Source organism: Calonectris borealis, chromosome W, assembly GCF_964195595.1.
Source record: "Calonectris borealis chromosome W, bCalBor7.hap1.2, whole genome shotgun sequence".
NCBI lineage: Eukaryota > Metazoa > Chordata > Aves > Procellariiformes > Procellariidae > Calonectris > Calonectris borealis.
Window position 1 is genome coordinate 53,586,006 of NC_134351.1, and position 17,329 is coordinate 53,603,334.

Below are 17,329 nucleotides of genomic sequence, written 5' to 3' on the forward strand. Positions count from 1 at the left end.
ATGGCGTATGTCTTCCCAATGAACCGTTACGTGTCATAGAATCACAGAATCATAGAATCATAGAATCATACAGGTTGGAAAAGACCTCTAAGATCATCGAGTCCAACCGTCAATCCAACACCACCATACCCACTACACCATGTCCCTAAGCGCCTCATCTACACGTCTTTTAAATACTTCCAGGGATGGTGACTCCTCCACTTCCCTGGGCAGCCTGTTCCAAGGCCTGACCACTCTTTCAGTAAAGAAATTTCTCCTAATGCCCAATCTAAACCTCCCCTGGCGCAACTTGAGGCCATTTCCTCTCGTCCTATCGCTGGTTACTTGGGAGAAGAGACCAACACCCACCTCGCTACAACCTCCTTTCAGGTAGTTGTAGAGCGCGATGAGGTCTCCCCTCAGCCTCCTCTTCTCCAGACTAAACAGTCCCAGTTCCCTCAGCCGCTCCTCATAAGACTTGTGCTTCACCAGCTTCGTTGCCCTTCTCTGGACACGCTCCAGCACCTCCATGTCTTTCTTGTAGTGAGGGGCCTAAAACTGAACACAGGATTCGAGGTGCGGCCTCACCAGTGCCGAGTACAGGGGCACGATCACCTCCCTAGTCCTGCTGGCCACACTATTTCTGATACAGGCCAGGATGCCGTTGGCCTTCTTGGCCACCTGGGCACACTGCCGGCTCATGTTCAGCCGGCTGTCAACCAGCACCCCCAGGTCCTTTTCCTCCGGGCAGCTTTCCAGCCACTCTTCCCCAAGCCTGTAGCGTTGCCTGGGGTTGTTGTGACCCAAGTGCAGGACCCGGCACTTGGCCTTGTTGAACCTCATACAGTTGGCCTCAGCCCATCGATCCAGCCTGTCCAGGTCCCTCTGCAGAGCCTTCCTACCCTCCAGCAGATCAACACTCCCGCCCAACTTGGTGTCGTCTGCAAACTTACTGAGGGAGCACTCGATCCCCTCGTCCAGATCATTGATAAAGATATTGAACAAGACCAGCCCCAAAACTGAGCCCTGGGGAACACCGCTCGTGACCGGCCGCCAACTGGATTGAACTCCGTTGACCACAACTCTCTGGGCCCGGTCGTCCAGCCAGTTTTTTACCCAGCGAAGAATACACCAGTCTAAGCCATGAGCCGCCAGCTTCTCTGGGAGAATGCTGTGGGAGACAGTGTCAAAGGCTTTACTGAAGTCCAGGTAGACCACGTCCACAGCCCTTCCCTCATCCACTAGGCGGGTCACCTGGTCATAGAAGGAGATCAGGTTGGTCAAGCAGGACCTGCCTTCCATGAACCCGTGCTGGCTGGGCCTCATCCCCTGGTTGTCCCACACACGGCTTGTGAGCGCCCTCAAAACGAACCGCTCCATAGCCTTCCCCGGCACCGAGGTCAGGCTGAACGGCCTGTAGTTCCCCGGATCCTCCTTCTGGCCCTTCTTGTAGATGGGCGCCACATTGGCAAGCCTCCAGTTGTCCGGGTCCTCCCCTGTTACCCAGGACTGCTGGTAAATGATGGAGAGTGGCTTGGCAAGCTCCTCTGCCAGCTCCCTCAGTACCCTCGGGTGGATCCCATCCGGCCCCATAGACTTGTGAACGTCCAGGTGGTGTAGCAGGTCGTTAACTGCTTCCTCTTGGATTATGGGGGGTTTATCCTGCTCGCTGTCCCTGTCTTCCAGCTCAGGGGGCTGAGTACCCTGAGGATAACTGGTCTGACTATTAAAGACTGAGGCAAAGAAGGCGTTAAGTACCTCAGCCTTACCCTCGTCCTTGGTGGCAATGTTCCCCATGTGCAGCTTTTACTTCACCTATTAAACTGTCTTTATCTCAACCCCCAAATTTTCTCACTTTTGCTCTTCTGATTTTCTTCCCCATCCCACTGGGGGGGAGTGAGCAAGTGGCTATGTGGGTGCTTGGCTGCTAGCCAGGGTCAACCCACCACACCTGGAGGAACAACACTGGCATGGTTTAATCTGGCAGGCAGCCAAATACCACGCAGCCGCTCACTCACTCCCCCCACCCCCCCAGTGGGACGGGGAGAGAATCGGAAGGGTAGGAGTGAGAAAAAGTCGTGGGTTGAGATAAAGACAGTTTAATAGAACAGAAAAGGTAAAATAATAATAATAATAAAAAATAATGATAGAATATACAAAATGAGTGATGCACAATGCAATTGCTCACCACCCGCGCTGACCGATAACTAAGTAGCAACCGGTACTTCCTGGATCATGCCTACCATTCATATACTGAGCATGACGTCACATGGTATGGAATACCCCATTGGCCAGCTGGGCTGGCTGTCCTGATTATGTTCCCTCCCATCTTGTGTACCTAGCTCAGTCAGTAGGCACGGGAGCTGTCCTTGGACTAGGAGGGCACTCAGCAACAACTGAAAACATCAGTGTGTTATCAACATTCTCCTCATACTAAATCCAAAACACAGCACTAGGAAGAAATTTAACCCTATCCCAGCCGAAACCAGGACAAACACCATCCTATTTACTAATGTAAATGTTTTCAAGTATGTCACCATGTCACAAATCTGCATTTCCTTGCAAGATTGCTCTTTGTCAAGCACTGCTGAGTTGAAAGTAGCTTATTATTTTTAATCAGTCAAAATAACAAATAAAAATATATACTAGCCATTAACCAATGACCTTACTGAAATGCTTCTACTGTTTCATATTTAGCCAAACTCAGTCATCTTTTTTTTTTTTAAACTTGAGGGAAAAAAAATCTGAATTTTGAAAGTTTGTTGTATGGACAAGTGCCAGCTGAATTAAACAAGAACTAGAACTTTTAGATGCAAAACAGCATTTATGATAAGTGGACTGATAGTTTTTCTAGTCTGATGAGGCCTCTACAATGTTGTTGTCCAGTACTGTACACAAAAGACAAATTAAAGTTAAAGTGGAATGAAAGTGAAGATAGTTAACCTCTAGTCTGATTTGGAATCTTTTTCTAAACAGCCATCCAAATGTACCTTGAAGATACTGAATTATGGGGAATCCATTAGTTCCTTTAGAAAGTTGTTCTGTTGATTAATTAATCTCAGTGTTAAAAATATGCACCTTTATTTCTGTAATAACACAGAGCAGGGTTGTATATAAACTTTATCCCCCCCCAATTAACTTTTTCCCTCCTTTCTCAAACAACTTTTTCACAGCTCCCTCACTTTTTCAAAGGCAAGATACAGCAGAAATAGTATCTTCTTTAATCCTTTCAATAGGAGAAAGCATCCAGAGGGGAAAAGTCATACATCACCTGCCTTTTACTATTATTTTCATTATGTATGGTATTCCAAGATGACAATCAAAATATTCTGTTGTGGGGTTTTTTTTTATAAATTAATCAAGGTTTGATAGAAACTTTTCCTACTTTACAGTCTACTTTGATGTTTTTGCCATCCACATGTTCTTGTTTCAAATACTTGTTAACAAAAAAAATCAGTCTTGTCTATGTATCTAGCTTCTGTAGGATAATCTATCTGGTAGAGCTCAACACTTAAGAATGGAATGAAGATATTGGGGGAAGGGAGGAGTCAGTAATTTGGAAAAAGTGAACCACAAACCAGTAAACGTCTCCCTCCTCTCCCATTAACTCAAGAAACTTCTGCTATTTGCTGTTAAGGCTTAAGTTGATATTAGCTAGAGTTCTGTGCACTTTCCATCTTACTGCCAGTATTTAAAACAAACAAAGCAATTGCCCTCAAGGTGTGCCAAGCTGTCAGATACTCAAGCTCTTGTACTTTTCCTCTTTGTGCCACCTCTGCTCTCCCTGCAGTACTGCACTGTGAAGCAAGTATGTCGAACCCTGGGAGCAATGCGGATAGGAGATAGAGCTTAAAAAAAAAAGAAAGAAATTAGAAAGAGGAGGTGACACAGGCAAGCCAATTGATTCTCTTCTGCTGAATCCACCTCTTCCATACTGTGAAGGAGGCAAACTATCAGCCCTTTAAAGTGATTTGAACTAGGTGCTTGGATACTAATAGAGTTATTGACCAGCACTAATGTATTGGGTGTCTGTGGCAAGGTTTTGGCAGCAGAGGAGATGCAGGGGTGACCTCTGTGAGAAGAGGTAAGGGGCTGCCCTGTGCCGGACAGAGCCAGTTCCAGTTGGCTCTGCAACGGACCCACCGCAGGCCAAAGCTGAGCCAATCAGCCAAGCTATTGGCACCTCTGTGAAAACATATTTAAGAAAGGGCAAAACACTGCACAGACAGCGAGGAAAAAAAAAGTGTGATAAAAACCAGATACCAAGGTCAGAGAAGAAGAAGGAGGAGGAGGAGGTGCTCTAGGCATCGGAGCAGATATTCCCCTGCAGCCCGTGGAAGAGACCACACTGGAGCAGGTGGATATTTCCTGAAGGAACTGTGGCCTGTGGAGAGCCTATGCTGGAGCAGATTCTCCTGAAGGACTGCAGTCTGTGGAGAGGACACATGCTGGAGCAGGGGAAAAGTGTGAGGAGGAAGAAGCAGCAGAGAGAAACTGTTATATACTGACCGCAAACCCCCATTCCTGCCCCCTCCCATGCCACTCTCAGGCAGAGGGGGCAGTAGAGGAGTTGGGAATGATGGAGTGAAGTTGAGCCTGGGAAAAATGGGGTGGGGGGGAAGGTGTTGTATTAATTTGTCTTTGTTTCTCACTATCCAAATCTATTTTAAGTGACAATAAAATAAATTAATAAATAACTTAAATTTTCCCTAAGTCAAGTATGGTTTTTCCTGTGACGGTAACTGGTAAGTGATCTCTCTGTCTTTATCTCAATCCATGAGCTTTTTCATCTTATTTTCAACCCCCTGTCCTGTTGAGGAGGGGGAGTAAGAGAGCAGCTGGGTGGGTGTCTGGCAGCTGGCCAAGGTCAACCCACCACAACTAATAAGACAACAGCACTGCTCTTCTTGCTAGAGCGCCCCTTTTCACTCCCATTCCTAGGCATTTTGTTGAGAGGGGAGGCCACGCTTCGTGCTCTTGCCCCTGCATTGTCCAGGTCTCTATGCTAGCCTGGCTTAGTCTTCAAACACTGCCCCTATCTACCTCTTGCTTTCTCATCCCTTCCTCAAGAATATCTATACTTCTCTCCTCCATGCACATATGGTGAGGAAGAAAAGACTCACTTAATATTGCATTATCAAATGACCAACGTAGTATTTACTTACAGCAGATGTTAGCAGCAAGAAATAAAATCTTATCACTGTAAGCTAACACAGTAATGAAGTTACATATGTTTTCACATTGTTAGCATTTCAATTTTGCTGTCATGTTGCCCTACAGTATTTGCTTATCCACACTGAATGAATAGTGCAAAGACCTAGTTCAGGAGAATTAGTTGGGAAAAGAGGGAAGGGGAGGGGAAGAAATTAGATTATTTACAAGAAAATGTGACCAATCGGCACATCCCCGCAGTGGGTAACCTTTGTTTAGATATATGGCTGTACCATATATATGGTCATCAGGTTGTATAATCAGCCTTCCCTGAGATAACTAGTACAGAGTAATGTCTTCCTGAGCTAGACAGACTAGCATGAGGGGGAAGTGTATACATGGCTCAGCTCAACATAAAGTATAAAAACTAAGCAATCAACAAAATGAGCTTTGAAGAAAGCAACGGGCTTAAGCTGGCTTCAACCCATGTATTCCTCCCCAGCGGCTGAGGATGCCCAGCATCATGACAGTGAGCACATAGAGACCAGTAATAGGAATCATGTTTGTATTGTGATTAAACTGTATATTGCAATTGGTATATTATGCTTGTGTTGTGATTTCAGTATATTGCTGTATTACTCTACTAAATCAAAATCCCATGTAACACCAAATATATCAAATAAGTAAATTTGATATTAAACATTAAACCCTCCTCATGTGGAATAACTAAAAGAACCTGGTCAGAGTATTGGACTCTGACACTAATTGGTGTCACAGACAGGATATTCCTGAGGGTGAATGTTATTTACTAACAATTCAGTAATAACGGGATTTCTGATTTAGCATTACAGCCATGAATAAGAGCCTGAGAGAGGCAACACGTGCTGTGAGTAAGGAAGGGTAGTGATAAGACTGGCTGCAGATGGGACCGCTACCATTTAGAGGCTGGAAAAAAATAGGCAATAAATTTGAAAAAGAGGGATGGAGAAATCCTATCTGAGATTTTTCATCAGTAGAAGAACATTGCACTGATCCCAGAGATATTTAGAATGAATTTGAAAAATTGAAAGGTTCTAATAATTTGAAGAAAGGAAAGGGGAAAGCAGGCTTGTGCTGGTTGTTAGGAAGTTGCTTGCGAGCAGTAGTGGAGAAGTTAGAGGAGGAGACATGTAAGTATAACATTCTAGAGAGAGAGAAATAAACAATTATAAAAGATAATACAATGTATAAAACACAATGTACATAGAAAATCAGAATAAGTTCTTAGAATCAAAATTGCAACCTCAGATCATAGCCAATGTTCACATGCGTAGGGATCACTTACTACAGTCTACTCAAATAGACCCTGTTAAAGTGATGGCTGTTATATATACCAAGGACGGTGAACGGTCAGGAGATATCTGGCTTGATCCTGACTCTCCTGACCCTCCTCACAATGATGATTAAGATGATCCGGGGGAAGAAAATAATGTGAAAGTGGTTGCTCCCATGATAAAAGTAGAGTAAACACCAGGTGCACCCCGTCACAACAACTGTGAGAAGTTTTACCTTCATGGAGTTAACTGATCTTCAAACTAAATTTTCCTCCAAGCCTAGAGAAACCCCTAGAATGGATGGCCCATATATGGGGGGAAGGAGCAAATTAGGTTACCCTCACCATGGATGAGGCTCAAGGTTTACTACTAGGACTGGGGATTCTCCTAAAGTGAGCAGCTGCAGCACTGAAACCGCTCACCCTTTCTACAATGACAGGAATAAACGGCAGCTACTCGATGGGTGACGGTTCTGCAGCAGATGCTGTCTGCTTTACCCTTATATGAAACATCAGGCTCTAAGGTAAAGGTTAGGAACATACAGGCAGTTAAGCCCAGCCACAATGCCCCCTACCCTCGATTCCAGTCAAACAAAAATAAAGGCAAAAACCCTCCAGACAGTGCATCAGAGGAACATAGTTCTGTTTGGCAAAAATGCTTAGCTAAAGGGTTAATGAGGCAGCAACTGCAAGGTCTGCTGACTGCAGTGCTGAAACAAATAGTAGGAGAAGCCCAGGAGCAGATCTCAGGACCCACACCAGCTCCCCGCCCACCCCCGAAGTTAGGAAGTATCACTCAACACTTGGAGCAAGGCAATTTAAATGCTAGAGGAGCTGGTTCGGCTCCACTGTTTGGGCCACGGCCGCCAAGGCAGCTGCATGGAACCAGGGTCCGGAAATGTTGGTTGCTGTAAATTATAAGTATACCACAACATTTTTGATTGATATAGGAGCACAAGTTTCAAGTTATCTATGAAGGTAAAGCTCCTTTAAAGAAAGAAGCAGTTTCAGTAGTAGGTGTTAATGATGCAATTAACACTTATCCAGTTGTACTGGATAAATTAATATTGTGAAATGGATGTATCCTATGGCCCTTCCTATTGGGCAAAATTAATATTTTGAGAATTAATATTCTGAGAATGGATATTCTGAAAGGAAAATCTCGGATAGACAACTGGGGTAAATGGGAAAATGGTAGTTGTGGTGGGTCGACCTTGGCTGGCCACCAGGTGCCCAGCAAGCCGCTCTATCACTCCCCCTCCTCAACAGGACAGGGGGAGAAAAATATGACGAAAGGCTCATGGGTCGAGATAAGGACAGGGAGATCACTCATCAGTTACCATCACGGGCAAAACAGACTTGACTTGGGGAAGATTCATTTAATTTATCACCAAATAATAACAGAGTAGGATAGTGAGAACAGAAGCCACCCCTGCAGCCCCCCTGGTACCAAAACCTTGCCATGTAAACCCAATAGAGTAGTCCTCCAGTTACAGGGAAAACTAATCTCCATATGATTAAATCTATAAATCTGCTACAAATAGCCCCACCCCTGCCTAATAGTAAACCAGTTAACATTCCTCAGTATAAGCTACCTGCTTGTGCCATAAAACCTGTGACAGAATTAGTCAAACAATTAGAATCATAGAATCCTAGAGCAGCCCGGGTGGGAAGGGACCTCGAAAGATCATCGGGCCCAACCTTTTGTGGGAAAGGGAGCCTAGATGAGATTATCTAGCACCCTGTCCGATCGCATCTTGAAAACCTCCAGCGATGGGGACTCCACCACATCCCTGGGGAGGCTGTTCCAGTGGATGATTGTTCTCACTGTAAAAAAAACCCGTCTGTCTTGTATCGAGAGGAAACCTCTCTCCTGGTGCAACTTGTACCCGTTGCCCCTTGTCTCCTCCACGTGGCTCCTTATGAAGAGAGAGCCTCCGTCCTCTTTGTAGCCACCCTTTAAGTACTGGAACAGTGTGATGAGGTCCCCCCTGAGCCTTCTCTTCTCCAAGGGAGAAAAGGCCCAACTCCTTCAGCCTTTCCTCCTAGGGCAGGTCCTCCAGCCCTTTGATCGTCTTCGTGGCCCTCCTTGGGACCCTCTCCAGCCTGTCTGCATCTTTTTTTGAATTGTGGGGACCAGAACTGGACACAGTACTCCAGGTGCAGCCTGACAAGCACTAAGAGAGAATTAGAGAAAGGGGGTATTGTAGAAAAAAAACCCCACATTCACCAAATTACAGCACCGTATGGCCTGTTAAAAAAACAGACAGACATGGCGTATGACTATTGACTATAGGGCTTTGAATAAAGTAACTGGCCCTTTAACAGCTGCTGTTCCTAGCATAGTAGATATAGTTAATACAATAAATGAATGTGCTTTTCCATGGATGGGAGTGTTAGATATAAAAGATATGTTCTTTATGATCCCAATACAAGAGCAAGACAAACAAAAGCTTGATTTTACTTGGAGTACCTTTAATCACCTACCCCAAGGTTTTAAACATAGCCCCACAATTGCTCATGCCATGTTAGCTAAAGAACTAGAATCAATCATCCTCCCACCTGAAGTAACAATTTTAGAATACATATATGATATTCTAATCGGAGGACCAGAATAGGAAATGGTTTCCCAAAGTGTGAAAGCTATTGTCCAGCATTTACAAGAACTAAATCTTAGCATTCCCAACTCAAAATGGCAAGGACCAAGTCAAGAGGTTACATTTTTAGGTTCCTGATGGATAGGAGGACGGAAAACTGTATCAGAATCTACATTAGAAGAGATACAAAGCGTTCCGGCACCTTCTGATAAAAAAGAATTGCAAGCTTGATTGGGAACTTTTGGGTTTTGGAGGTCACACATTCCTGGATTCAGTATCTAGCAAGACCTGTATGATTTGCTGAAGAAAAAAGCAGACTCAAGAAAGGGAAATCAATCTATGTGTGCCTGTTCCTTTTTTAAAAGCAATTTTAGCTGGTAAGCCATTACCCTTAGGGGTAGCACAGAAAACTACTGTGCAGCAATAGGCTTTGTCTATACATCACCGAGTGACAAGTGATGGGATGAATACAGAAAACAAATTATCAGAGAGTATAGAGTGAATTGGGATGCCTATTGAATACTCCCATTTGCCCTCCTCCCTGATAACTGATGCCTCACCCTGGGACAGTGAGACAAGAAGAGTTTGGTTCACAGACAAGAGTGCCAAGCGAATGGGGAAACTATAGAGAGGTAAAGCTGCAGCTATATTGGTAGAGACCAGAAAAGCTTTCACAGATTAAATCGATGGCTCCGCCCAACTGGCAGAGCTCAGAGCTTTGGAAATGGCCCTGGAGCAAGGAGCCACTTGTGTCTATACGGACTCATATGTTATGTGGGCCGGTGCCACCCAGTGGCTAGAGAATTAGGTGAAAAATAATTGGCAAGTAAATGGTAGAGACACATGGGGAAAAACACACTGGAAAAATATTTATGATATAGCTCAATCTAAGAGCATATCCATAGGGCATGTATTTGCCCACCAAAAACATAAAAACCCTGAGGCAAAGTGGAATCAGATGGCTGATCATTTGGCTAGAAAAAAATGCATTACAAAATTCTGCCTCAGAATGGCTAGGTAAGTGGTTACAGGAATGGCTAGGACACACTGGGAGTTATGATTTGTTTCAACAAGCTGCAAGGAGAGGATGGCCTGTGACAAAAGCTCTGGCAAAACAAATTGTAGACTCATGTCATTTTTGTCAAACAATGGTACAGTACATGTCAAAAGGACAATAGTTTGTCAATATCAGGGAAGGTAAACTACTCTGGGAAACCTGGCAAGTAGATTGTATTGATCCTTTAAAGCAAACACCTGAAGGCTGGAAACAGGAGTACAAATAGTTAGTGGTATAGGGAACATGCACTCCACCCAGGCTGCAATTGGTCTAACAACCATTGCTGGTTTAAATCAGTTGTTTGCTACTTTTCCCTTGCCCAGAGAAATAAAAATTGATAATGGATCACATTTTAGGAATAAAGAAGTGCAAACTTGGTGTGCTTCAAATGGAGTACGATGGACTTTCCACCTACCATATCAACCTCAAAGTAATGGGACAGTAGAAAGGTGGAATGGACTACTAAAACAACTACACAAGAGTGAATCTATTAATGCTTCTAAGTGGGGATCCCATTTGTGAGAAGTTGTAAGTCAGCTAAATAAGCAACAAACCCCCATGGGAAGGCCCATAGATAAGTGATTCATGTCAATGGCTGCACAAATTCCTGTTAAAACAGAGGTGAAACCCTATCTAAGTCCTGGAGATGAGGTTGTGGTTAAACACCCAACTCAGGGATGGATCTGAGTGACTCTTGTTATAGAAAGGAAAAGGAGTATGGCATACTGTAGACACTAAGGGGAGCAAGTTAACCATAACTGAGGCTTGGATTATGTCCAAGACCTAGGTGTCTTCTCTTACAGGAAAATGTGGTGTTACCTTATCACCGTGGGAACACCAATAAGGGGAATATACACCCTAAACCTGTATCTAATAGGATCTGCCTTTTCATGTTGCCCATGGAACAACTCAGGTGTTGAACATCAGTCACAAGCCATCTTTGAAACCACAGTTACAGGAAGAATACCATCTATATTAGCATGAGGTCAAGGACTGATAGCAGGTAATAATGTTACACTAACTCTAAGATCTAAAGTTAATCTGAATTTAACTATATGTAATAACACTGGATGGGAAACCGCAAATGGTTTTAACAATAAAATGAAATGGGTACTACAGACATGTAAGGCAACTAATCATATGTTAGTGGCTCATAAGAATTACACTCTAACACAATAATATACGGCAATTTTTCCATAAACACCATTGTGTTGTTTATAGTGACCCTCTCTATGATTGGTGGCTACAAAATCATAGACCAATAGGACACAGAACTAAAAGATATATCATCCAAACTTTGTTGGGTGGAATTGGTACAAGAACAGGAATATTTAATTCATTTGATATTGAAACCCTAGCAAATAAATTGTCATTATTGGGAGAAACTGAAGCTGGTGTAACCAGAATGACTGCAAGCTGGCTATCAACAGCTTTACAAACTTCAGTACAAGATTGTCAAGGTACTTGGCACCTCTGGCAACACACTAATATATTGCTATGATCCCAATTACTAATCCCCAAAGAAATATCACAAGAAGTCAACAAGTGTGGTACAGATCAGAGGCATATTATCTCCAAGCAATCTCTCATATTCTATTTTAGTAAGTTATCTACTTGCAAACAGGTAAGGAAGGGAAACAAAACCAAAACACACGCATCAAAATACTGGCTGCTTCTCTCCACCTCTTCAACCTTCTGCCCTAAAGGCAGGCAGCCAAAAACCTAAGGAAGCCTGAAAAATAAACAATGCTGTGAGCATGGTATTTCTCATGCCAAAACAATCATTAGACATACAGTACTTCTGTTGATAAACTTAAAAGGTCCTGAATAACACAGATATATGAAATGCAATACTTACGTTTCCTCAATATGAAAAGAATGCTGCTGCCACACCAAACAAGATTCTCTATAAATATATAGAAGACTCAAGTGTTTCTCACATCACTCAAAAACATTTGTTTACTTGAAACAGAGAAATGCAAGTTTCTTTCTCAAGATCAGCTACAGAAGTTTTCCAGACAGCCAGCACAACGAGCAATATTTTTGTTACTTACACAATGAAGCTATAAGGAAAATGGCAGCAGCAACCATTGCAGCTCTTTACATCAGGAAGTATCCTCAGGTTCCTCCAAGACTTTTGTAAACCACACTGATGAAGACTGCAGAACAAGCCACAGACAACACAGTGAAATTAATTACAAGGCATAGATCATGATGGATTTAACATCAGATGCTTCCCAGTTTAAGCTTGGCAAATCACTTTGCCAACATCACCTAAGCCGTTCTACATGGCCTAGTGTCTTACTGTATTCTTCTGACAGGTAAACTTAGTTATCAGTTATTTGTTTTGGCAAGTACTTAATTCCCTAGACCACAAGATAAATATATATTAGCTATTCAGAAGGATCATCCTGGTACATATTTCACTTTAAAACATAAGCATGGTCTGGAACATATTTCACTTTAACACACAAGCATAGTCTCATTTAAACACAGTGGAGGTCTCATTTAAACACAGCGAGACTTTGTCATTTGCGGGGATCACAGCGATTTGGAGACCCTAAGCAAAAAGCGGCACAACAGCCTCATTTCCTCTTAGAAACAGTTTCCTGTGGCAAATGACTAAGAAACAGACAAAGGTTTTAGAAAGATAAAGATAGCCCAAACTAGCATTCTGATTTTGTAAAAGAACACCCAGGAATCATAAGATCTGCTGCTATGGGCTCTGACTTACAATCAGCTTGTAGCATAGATGTTAGAGACTGCATATAAGAGGTAAGAGAGCAGAAGAAAAACCAAGAAATTTGATAAATATCTTGCCAAAAAATGGGTACTGCATTTGTCAAAATGCTGGAAAACAGAACTGAAATAACTAATCTTTTCATGTCACCTTTCTTCAGTTCAGTAACTAGATGAACATGATACAGTAACAGCACCTTCACTTGCAAGGTATACTTGCTTCCTATATGGATTTGATTTCCCCTGTTTCTCCTAAGAAAGCAGGAGTGATGGCTCATGTCAGGTTCAGTGTGAAGGCCAGATATCGCTGCTGTGCTTTCACACACAATAAGCGGTTACTTCCCCAATGCCCTCTTTGTCTGCTACTCAGTCACAGATCATTTTGTGTAAGGTATTCATTTTTCGGTCTCTCTCAAACAAACACCCCTTCTCTTCCAAATATGCAGTGAGAACTGTGGTTGGTGAATCACTTTCTGCAGCAGTCACATCAGTAGTGTTACCCCCAATTCATTCAGTACTTCCCATGCAAATAGATCAGATTGCCACACCTTACAAATGAAACACTTATCATAGAATCATAGAATCATTAAGGTTGGAAAAGACCTCTAAGATCATCGAGTCCAACCGTCAATCCAACACCACCATACCCACTACACCATGTCCCTAAGCGCCTCATCTACACGTCTTTTAAATACCTCCAGGGATGGTGACTCAACCACTTCCCTAGGCAGCCTGTTCCAAGGCCTGACCACTCTTTCAGTAAAGAAATTTCTCCTAATGCCCAATCTAAACCTCCCCTGGCGCAACTTGAGGCCATTTCCTCTCGTCCTATCGCTGGTTACTTGGGAGAAGAGACCAACACCCACCTCGCTACAACCTCCTTTCAGGTAGTTGTAGAGCGCGATGAGGTCTCCCCTCAGCCTCCTCTTCTCCAGACTAAACAGTCCCAGTTCCCTCAGCCGCTCCTCATAAGACTTGCTCTCTAGACCCTTCACCAGCTTCATTGCTCTTCTTTGGATGCACTCCAGCACCTCAATGTCCTTCTTGTAGTGAGGGGCCCAAAACTGAACACAGGATTCCAGGTGCGTCCTTACCAGTGCCGAGCATAGGGGGACAATCACTTCCCTACTCCTGCTGACCACACTATTTCTGATACAGGCCAGGATGCCGTTGGCCTTCTTGGCCACCTGGGTACACTGCCGGCTCATGTTCAGCCGGCTGTCAACCAGCACCCCCAGGTCCTTTTCCTCCGGGGAGCTTTCCAGCCACTCTTCCCCAAGCCCGTAGCGTTGCATGGGGTTGTGGTGGCCGAAGTGCAGGACCCGGCACTTGGCCTTGTTGAATCTCATACAGTTGGCCTCAGCCCATCGATCCAGCCTGTCCAGGTCCCTCTGCAGAGCCTTCCTACCCTCGAGCAGATCAACACTCCCGCCCAACTTGGTGTCGTCTGCAAACTTACTGAGGGAGCACTCGATCCCCTCATCCAGATCATTGATAAAGATATTGAACAAGACCAGCCCCAAAACTGAGCCCTGGGGAACACCACTCGTGACCGGCTGCCAACTGGATTGAACTCCGTTGACCACAATTCTCTGGGCCCGGCCGTCCAGCCAGTTTTTTACCCAGCGAAGAGTGTACCTGTCTAAGCCGTGAGCTGCCAGCTTCTCTGGGAGAATGCTGTGGGAGACAGTGTCAAAGGCTTTACTGAAGTCCAGGTAGACCACGTCCACAGCCTTTCCCTCATCCGCTAGGCGGGTCACCTGGTCATAGAAGGAGATCAGGTTGGTCAAGCAGGACCTGCCTTCCATGAACCCGTGCTGGCTGGGCCTCATCCCCTAGTTGTTCCGCACACGGCTTGTGAGCGCCCTCAAAACGAACCGCTCCATAGCCTTCCCCGGCACCGAGGTCAGGCTGAACGGCCTGTAGTTCCCCAGATTCTTCTTCCGGCCCTTCTTGTAGATGGGCGTCACATTGGCAAGCCTCCAGTCGTCCGGGACCTCCCCAGTTAACCAGGACTGCTGGTAAATGATGGAGAGTGGCTTGGCAAGCTCCTCTGCCAGCTCCCTCAGTACCCTCGGGTGGATCCCATCCGGCCCCATAGACTTGTGAACGTCCAGGTGGTGTAGCAGGTCGTTAACTTCTTCCTCTTGGATTATGGGGGGTTTATCCTGCTCGCTGTCCCTGTCTTCCAGCTCAGGGGGCTGAGTACCCTGAGGATAACTGGTCTGACTATTAAAGACTGAGGCAAAGAAGGCGTTAAGTACCTCAGCCTTATCCTTGTCCTCGGTGGCAATGTTCCCCCCCCCCCGCATCCAATAAAGGATGGAGATTCTCCTTGGCTCTCCTTTTGTCATTAATATACTTGTAAAAACATTTTTTGTTGTCTCTCACAACAGTGGCCAGGTTGAGTTCTAGCTGGGCTTTTGCCTTTCTAATTTCCACTCTGCATGACCTAACGAGATCCCTGTACTCTTCTTGAGTTGCCTGCCCCTTCTTTCACAAGTGATAAACTTCTTTTTTTCCTGAGTCCCAGCCAGAGCTCCCCATTCAGCCAGGCCGGTCGTCTTGCCCGCCCGTTCTTCTTATGGCACATGGTTAATTTCTCTAGAAAACATTTGTTACAATAAGTATAACCCCTTCATAAGCACTAATACAAATCTTTCAAATAGTCCTGTGAATTTTTATAAGAAATTAGTTTCTCAAACCACTGTTTCTGAAATGCACTGAAATGTGCATCCATACGACAAAAATCAGTTCCAACTGAATTCCTTCATATTATTTAACTGGTGACAATGAATTATGTACTGTATCAAACAGCACTATGAATGCTTCAGCAAATACACTCTCAAGTGAAGACTCTGTAAAGTTGCAAAAAAAATTAAGGATTTTTACTGTTTTTTATGAGAACATACTTACAGTGTTATGTTCAATACCAGAAATTAGGATACAGTTAAATGTAACAACAATAAAGACCCTGCCAAGTCTTAAGTCATTGATTTACCTGTTTATTTAAAAAAATATTTTAAAAATGGGGATTTCAGTTCAAGTGTTACAATTCCAAAAATAAACCTAGGAACAAAACCAGATACATAGGTTCTTCTATACTTCCTTTAATTTCTAAATACCATGCTACCAGTTTCATTTGCTCACCTCCAAATGTGGAGATTCTCTCTTTTGGAAGGCTGCCCTAATTCTTTTCTTCAAGGCCTTGTTGCTAGGGTTACAGCTGCATGGCCAACTCCTGTTGAAACACAAGTCTTTTGAGAGGGGCATAAATGGTTTCATTATCTTTTTCTCAGAGCGCATATAGTGAGAATAGAGCATTCCCCCACACACACACTAGAAAGTACTTGAACAATCCCAGCCACTCAATCATGACTATTTACATATGAACAAGTTGCACAAGGAATCCTGTGGCCTTACAAAATTGCATGCAATTACCATAGGTCGTTCCAAGTCAAAGAAGGTATCCATCTATGATCCAGTCTCTTGTGGCATTTGGAGTTAGGAGCCTTATGACAGAAGCTTCTCAAAACATAAGTGCCAAGTACCCAACTTCCCTGAAAGCCTGCCAGATTTCTGAGAAGCAGGCTACCCAATGTAAGGGTATGTGGAAGGAGAGTGTCTGCTCCTTTAAGGGTATCTGGTAAAGAACCTTTTCAATACAAAAAGGGATAATAAGAAAAGGGGGAAGCCATAAACAAGAACATACAGAGAGACAAACATGACCGACAAATGGTAAGGGGAGGCAGTGCCAAGAACCAAGCCTGGTCAGTCACTAATCAATAAGGGTATGTGGGAATGTTTATTTCAGTAAATTATCTAATCAAGAACCTTGTCAAATGGGATACTAAGGAAAAGGGGGAATCCAGAAACAAAATATACAGAATACACAAACCTAACAGGCAAACATAGCAGAGACAAAGATAAAAAACAAACCTCGTGAATCGCACTAACTGATGGGCTATCAAGAAACTGCGTGTAAACCAAGACTTTGCAACTGATAAGGATGCAAATCTGAAGGTCCAGGATGTTGGGGGGGAGTGGATGGAACTATGCAAACTGATGAGGGAATGTGCAGGGGAAGGGGGATTGGGGAAGAACAAAGGAGGAACAGAAAGAAAGGAGTATAAAAGGGACCAGTCGTATAAAATAAGGCCGGTCAGTACGCTTTTCTGGCAGAGTCCTGCATCTGATCACCACAGCCTGTCCTGTCTTCTCATATCTTCTTATTAAATCCTTTCTTTACTATCTCTCTGCATAATTTCACTCTCTATCCTGTGTGTGTGTGTGTGCTGCAAGGACTAAGTGACAGCTACTGGGGGGACTGGCGCAAGTGGATATGGGGCCAGCAACTGGAGTCAGACCAGGGGTGTAGGAGCCCCAGGCCTGTGGTGTCAGTTACTGGAGCGAGTGAGAGTCCTAGCATCAGTAGTTGGATGCAAGCACTAAACAATTTGCGTCAAGGACTATTAACACTCCCCCCAGCCTCTC

The 17,329-nt window shown here is 44.1% G+C and overlaps 1 protein-coding gene across 1 annotated transcript in view; it reads right to left on the minus strand.

Moving 5' to 3' along the window:
* LOC142074759 (CDC42 small effector protein 2-like) overlaps window positions 1–17,329 on the minus strand; it is a 115,272-nt gene that overhangs the window by 79,045 nt on the left and 18,898 nt on the right. The window contains exon 2 of the mRNA XM_075135631.1: window positions 12,151–12,255. The gene's annotated coding sequence lies outside the window, so the exon portion shown is untranslated. The remainder of the gene's footprint in view (window positions 1–12,150; window positions 12,256–17,329) is intronic.